Source organism: Solanum pennellii, chromosome 8 (assembly GCF_001406875.1).
Source record: "Solanum pennellii chromosome 8, SPENNV200".
NCBI classification, from domain to species: domain Eukaryota; kingdom Viridiplantae; phylum Streptophyta; class Magnoliopsida; order Solanales; family Solanaceae; genus Solanum; species Solanum pennellii.
Genome location: NC_028644.1, coordinates 7,463,057 through 7,469,429, shown reverse-complemented (window position 1 = coordinate 7,469,429; position 6,373 = coordinate 7,463,057).

The following is a 6,373-nucleotide window of genomic DNA, read 5'->3' as shown; positions in this document are numbered from 1 at the left end:
ACAAACCGTAAGTCCGTCCGTCGTCCAAGACTTAACCAATTTTTCTAGGCTGAAATTTTTGGAAGTTTCTGATCCCATCGACGGTTGTACAAGATGGACCGTGGTTTAGGCTACGGTCAGTCGATGCCACTGTTGGTAGCACCTGGAGATTTTTCTGAAAATCTAATTTTTGGTCTGTATTGGCTACGGGGTGTTACATTAATTAAATGGATATTTCTCATCTAATGATTCATGCTCAATAAATCAAAGAGAAGAAACTTAAGGAATGGTTTGGGGATGGAAAAATAGCAAAGAACAATGATACTGACTTTTCACAGTCAAGGTCTGATGGACATGATCGTTCTAAGTTCCGAAAAATGTTTTCCAATCAAGGTTCCTCTAATTCTACGATTTCAAGTTCAAACAAAGATAAGGTTCCTAACCTAAGCCTCAATAAAGAAGTGGTGGTGGATATTTATTGACTATTTGTGATATATCTAGAAGGAAGCATGAGGGGAAATGCTTAACCAGTACGGGTGGTTTCTTTGGTTGTGGTAAGAGTGGTCATGAGATAAGGAATTGTGAATTACTTATTGCTAAGAAAGATAAGGTAGACAATCCACCTAGCGATTTAGGTTCAATGAACCAAAGAAAAACATATCTTATGCAATTCTCGTCATAAGAAAAGGGTTCCCCATGTGGTTACCGATATGTTCAAAGTATTCCATCTTGATATTAATGCTTTGCTTTATTTCGATGTTACTTTGTCTTTTGTGATGTCATATGTGGCTATTATGTTTTGTGTTCTTCTAGATGTATTATTAGAACAATTTTTTTGTCCGTATACCCTGTGGAAAATCTATTATGGCCGAGAGAGTTTATAGAAATTATGTCATCACTTTATCCAAATAGTGTAACTCATGTTGATCTGGTAGAGCTTGATAGGTTAGATTTTGATGTTATTCTTTGTATGCATTGGTTTCATTCTTGTATGGTGAATGCTAAGTGGCTTGTATCGGGTCTCTCTGGGTCTTATATGTTATGTTACGCCTAAGGGGGGGCTACCTTGGGTTGTGACATATAACCCTTACTAATTAACTCATATGATTTAAAATAAGTTATTCAATAAAGCTAAACTTGTTAAATAATCACATAGACACAACAATCAAGTCCATTATGTGTGTTTCGTAGTACCTCAAAAGTTGGAGTCGAGAAGGAAAGAAAATTGTAGGAAACTTTGCTGAAACCCTGCACAACACATACAATCTATGAATATTTGGAAGTTCTATGGATTGTAGCAACGCATAGGGTTGATTCAGAGCTTTGATTTAGGACCTCAATTCTATGGAATGTGTCTCGTAGTTGATTTCATGGTTCATAAGGTGGTTTCATTCAAAGGTTCTAGACTTGGTGAAACTTTGGATTTAAACTTGGGTTTTATGGATGGGGTATATGGAAATGCTTGAATTTTGGGTTTTTGAAGTTGGATCTACGGTTGACCAGGATGCGTAGATCACGTGTATTTGGGTCCTTTTCTATGTATATAATACCTATAGTATGTCATTTTGACCCTTATTTCAAGACCTATAACTACCCTTCTACCCCAAAGTCTTCCCCAATTATCGCATTCACTCAAACAAATCCCATCAACATTCTTCCCTCTCCATTTCTCTCTCATGAACAAGGAAGGAGAAGCTAAGGTTTCGAAGTCAAGTCTAATTTTCACCATTTATTTTAAGATTTTAATAGGAGGGTATGTAGGGCTTAACTAATAGGTTCTATTCACCCATTGAGCCTAAAGTTTTCTCAATTTCCCAAGGTTCAATTTTATCAAATTGATAGGTTTTCATTAAATTCTTCATAGGTTCTAATAAGATTGATTAAATTGTTCAACTTTGATATTATTATGATTATTTTGGTTAACATGCTTTTAAATTATCTTCACTTGAACTCATGCATTGATCATAATTTTAATTATGAACCATTAAATATGTGGATTCACAAAGAAACTATAAATCTGTGATTTTGAGGTTTTCATGAAGTTGTGAACGATTTATGAAAAGGAATGTATTATGAATAAGGTTGCTTAAAGATGAGCACCAATGAAATTTTGAAAGGTTTTCTCACATTAACGAATCATAATTGGGGAAAAGTTTTCTCACTTAGACTTGATTCAAGATTAAATGAGCTACCCGATGGTGTTTGAGCTTGGATTAGTATTTGAATTGTTCTTTTCAATGTAAGATTATAAGTTCATAAAAATGGGTATTCCGTTGGGATTTAACTTAGCACCGAAAGAATTTTTAGGTGGAGGCTCAAATAGGATAGTCTCTAAATAGAATCCTCTAGTTCCAAACTACACACCCTCGTGGGTCTGTCTTAAATCGCCTTCTCTATGTGGGAGTTACGTAGGATTTAATGTTTTAGCTTTCATTGTCTAATATCGGTTAAAGCTTGTAAAACCTCAGAACTTAGAAAAGAAAGAAAAAAAGTTTTTGGGTTGCAAGATATGCCTATAAGTCATGTATACGAATCGTAGTAGCTTCTATGGGTCGTAGATGACAATTGTAGAAAGTGGGAAAATAAATTTCTAAAATAGGGTTCTAGTACTCTTTTTACGGTTCACCAAAATAGCATGTTATCCCTTGTATGAGTCACAAAAATGTCTCGTAGGTGGGTCTCACACTTGGTTAACTTTCAAGGTATCAAGTTAGTGTATATGGTTTGTGTCTACACTACGTATGAACTTATAAATTATTATTATGAAAGTTATTCATCTATTTGTGAAGAAAGATGATTTGTGAATTAAGGATGCTTTTGAGAAAAGTATTAATGATTTGTGAAAGATTTTATTACATATGAATCAAATCATGATTTAGATGCTTAGAAAGGTAAGTGTCTAGTGTTAATGTTTTATGAAATCATGATTCAGAATGAGGTAATCTATGACTTATGATTAAATTGATAGTTTAATTGTGCTTTTCAAGTGTTTTGATATGAATATGATTATATATTTTTTGTTGAGATTTACTTAGTACCGCGACGACTTTAGAATAGTAGAAATTCCCTTGCCCCAAAATATGTTCACCGTAAGATTGTCTTAAAATACCTAGTTATTGGAAAAACAATAAAAATTATGAAAGAATGTTATGGAGTCTATGTTATAGCTCACATTGTATTGTTGTCGGTTATTGCTAAATATCCCACAAATGAACTATGTTTTTCGTATTTTTTACGATTCATGGATTTTATTAAAGGCTTTTTACTATATTTTAACTTGGTCACGTATATCATGTTTAAGGTCCCCTTGTGATCATGCTTATGTTTTTATGCATTTATCCATACTTAGTACGTTACATGTACTAAGGCATACTTGTACCTATTTTTTTTTCATAATATAGGGCCCACGTGTAACGATCGAGGAGTACCCCCTAGACATAACATGGCTTAATTGACCTCTCGGAGGTCTTATATAAGCCCTTAGACATCTTTCATCGCATACACATAAAATAGCGAAAAATTTAAAACTTTTCTATACCATAACACAAGACTAAAAGTCATCTCATTTAAAACGTTTTTAAAATACAATGGAAGTACAAAGTCTTGATGTAGCCATTTTACGACACAACTACAACACAATAGGAAACACAATCCTTACAATACAAAAGCAACTACTATCTAGTACATGAACATAAAGAAAACTATTGACATATGGTCCTTGAATCATTAAGGACACACCCGAACTTGGAAGAGAAATCCAAGCTCTTCATTCTAGGAAAGGTCCATAAGACACCACAACCTACAATTTGTGTAAAAAGATGAAGAAGAATGATGTTAGTACAAGAATGCACTAAGTATGGTAACCAAGCAAAAACATGCTTTAAATAGGATATTTAGTTAGAAACCACGCACCGTGTCTTTTAGAGAAACTTCATAAGCATTTCATACAATAAGCACCACATAGTCCACATATATCATAATAAACAAGGTTACCATTCATAACAACACATAAAGTCATTTATCATATTAAGACACCTTCAATCTCTCCAATACATTACCTTTCCCTATTACCTTAACTCCTTTACCAAAAGCAACCCTTAAGTATTACTTAGTGCAATGCATGAATAGTGTCTCATTCCCCCATTCATACAAAAGTATCACCTTAAAGTCACCAAAAGTGAACATTCGTACAACCTTCATCAATTCAATCATATTCATTCATAAGGACAAAGCATATCATAAAACATAACGTTCACATAAGAACCATCACCTTCAATAAGATACAACACATGCATTTAACCTTAGACATAAAACCAACATACTTCATTAATGTTCACATAAGAAGTCTTTCATTCATTACATCTTAGTCATAACCCATTTAGTTCATATCATAGGTAAACCACCCGCACAACCCCTTCAAAAGCTTACTTGTGCAATATACACATAGAGTCTTATACCTCCACATGAACTAAGCAAACCCATTTAAAATCCATCAATGTAATTCACATGCATATCATAATTATGTCTTAACATAATTAAAGTCAACCTTAACATGCATTCATATCAACATACGTGAACCATAGTCCTTATTTAATAAAGTAACCTAATCCTAACCTCCATCAAATTCCACTTGTGCAATGTATAAGTAGGGTCCATACTCCTACCTACACTAAGAAACTCTTAAAAAAATCATGAATAGAGTTCATATTCTTTTCTTAGTTCATTTCTTAACTTTTGGGAGATATATCCATAACCGACATAGAGCATGAGAGCTACATGGAATCCGATTTCATATAACCCAACACCGAAAGAATGTGATCTACTTCCTAAGGTAGAACCTACATAATAGCTATCTAGGTGGATCCACTAGATAGAACCTATGGAGGTACATAGTTAAGGGATAGTGAGATTGCTTCTCGAAACCCAACCTATTGCATTAGCGGAGAGGCTCCTATCTCATGAGTATCACTTAGATGACCTAACCTATTGCATTAGCCGAGGGGACTTTTCCTCATTGTACATATCCACTAGGTGCTAAGCTTGAACTCCCTCTTTAATATATTTAAGCCTTTTCTTATCATTAGTTCATAAAGTAGGCTTTAGGGACTTACTCCCTCATATATCATAAAACTCAAAGGTTTCTTAGATGGAAATGATCTTTCATCATAGAACCTACATTATGTGAGAATGTCCTTTTACATAATTATACATATTCATAACATAGTCTAGTTTAGAGTACAATTGAGAAAACCTTTCGAGAGAATCTCATTCACTGGACTATCCTTAACATACCTCATTCATACATTCATGTGTGTACATATATGAGAAAGCCTTTCACATAAACATCTTTAGATAACACATGTTCATATCATTAGTCTCATACTTTTCATGCATAATAAGATATAAAGGTGCATATGATAATTATCCTTTCAATTAGCACCATAAACATATAATACTCATAATTATGCATTGAGTGTGTGTACATGTTGGTCTTCATGATAACATAATAGCAAAAACATTATTTTTGAGGAAGCCTCCATTCAAAGGATCACAACACATTTGCAATATCACCAAGTTATGAACAACTCACATAAACATCATTTAGGGACTATAGACCACATACCCACATTTCATCATAGGAGATAAGAGCACATTCAACATTTGAATAGACAACTCCTAACATATATATGATCACACATTTATATAAGGTTATCTAGGTAGGGTCATTCTACAATAGTACATCACAATAAGGCGTGTAGACCATACTTTATCCTAACATCATTATTCACATTATAAATACACCTTAATCGTGATACTAACATTGAGGATTACATACATAACCTTCATGGCACACCTTCATACTCATAATTATCATAACCAAAATTCACATTACATTTATTGACCTCAAGGCCATTATTACAACATGTATATAAAGACAAAAAGTAAACACTGCCAACATAAGTGGACCAAACCATATAACATCGACTTCAATACAATAGACTAAAAGTTAGGTCAACTTACCAATTCTCCAAGCCTTGATCAATCATATATAAATACTCCACAATTAATAATCAATATCTAAATATAGTAATATCATTTAACAATACATCACAATCTAAGCATAATTTTATAAACATCATGACAAGATCACACAATCCACTTTATAGGCAAAATTGAGAGACTAGGGAGATCATGGGTTCTTCAAGGAGTTATATTGAAAATTATCTTTAAAACCTTGATCAAACATCAATTTATAATTACAATGACTTTGAAAACTATTTGAATTGAACCCATGTTCAGATTAAAAATTGGGAAATTTGATCGTAGAAACTCTTTGGAAAATCTTTGATAGAACTCTTTGGATGAAAGGTTATCCAAGGATCAAGAGTTCACA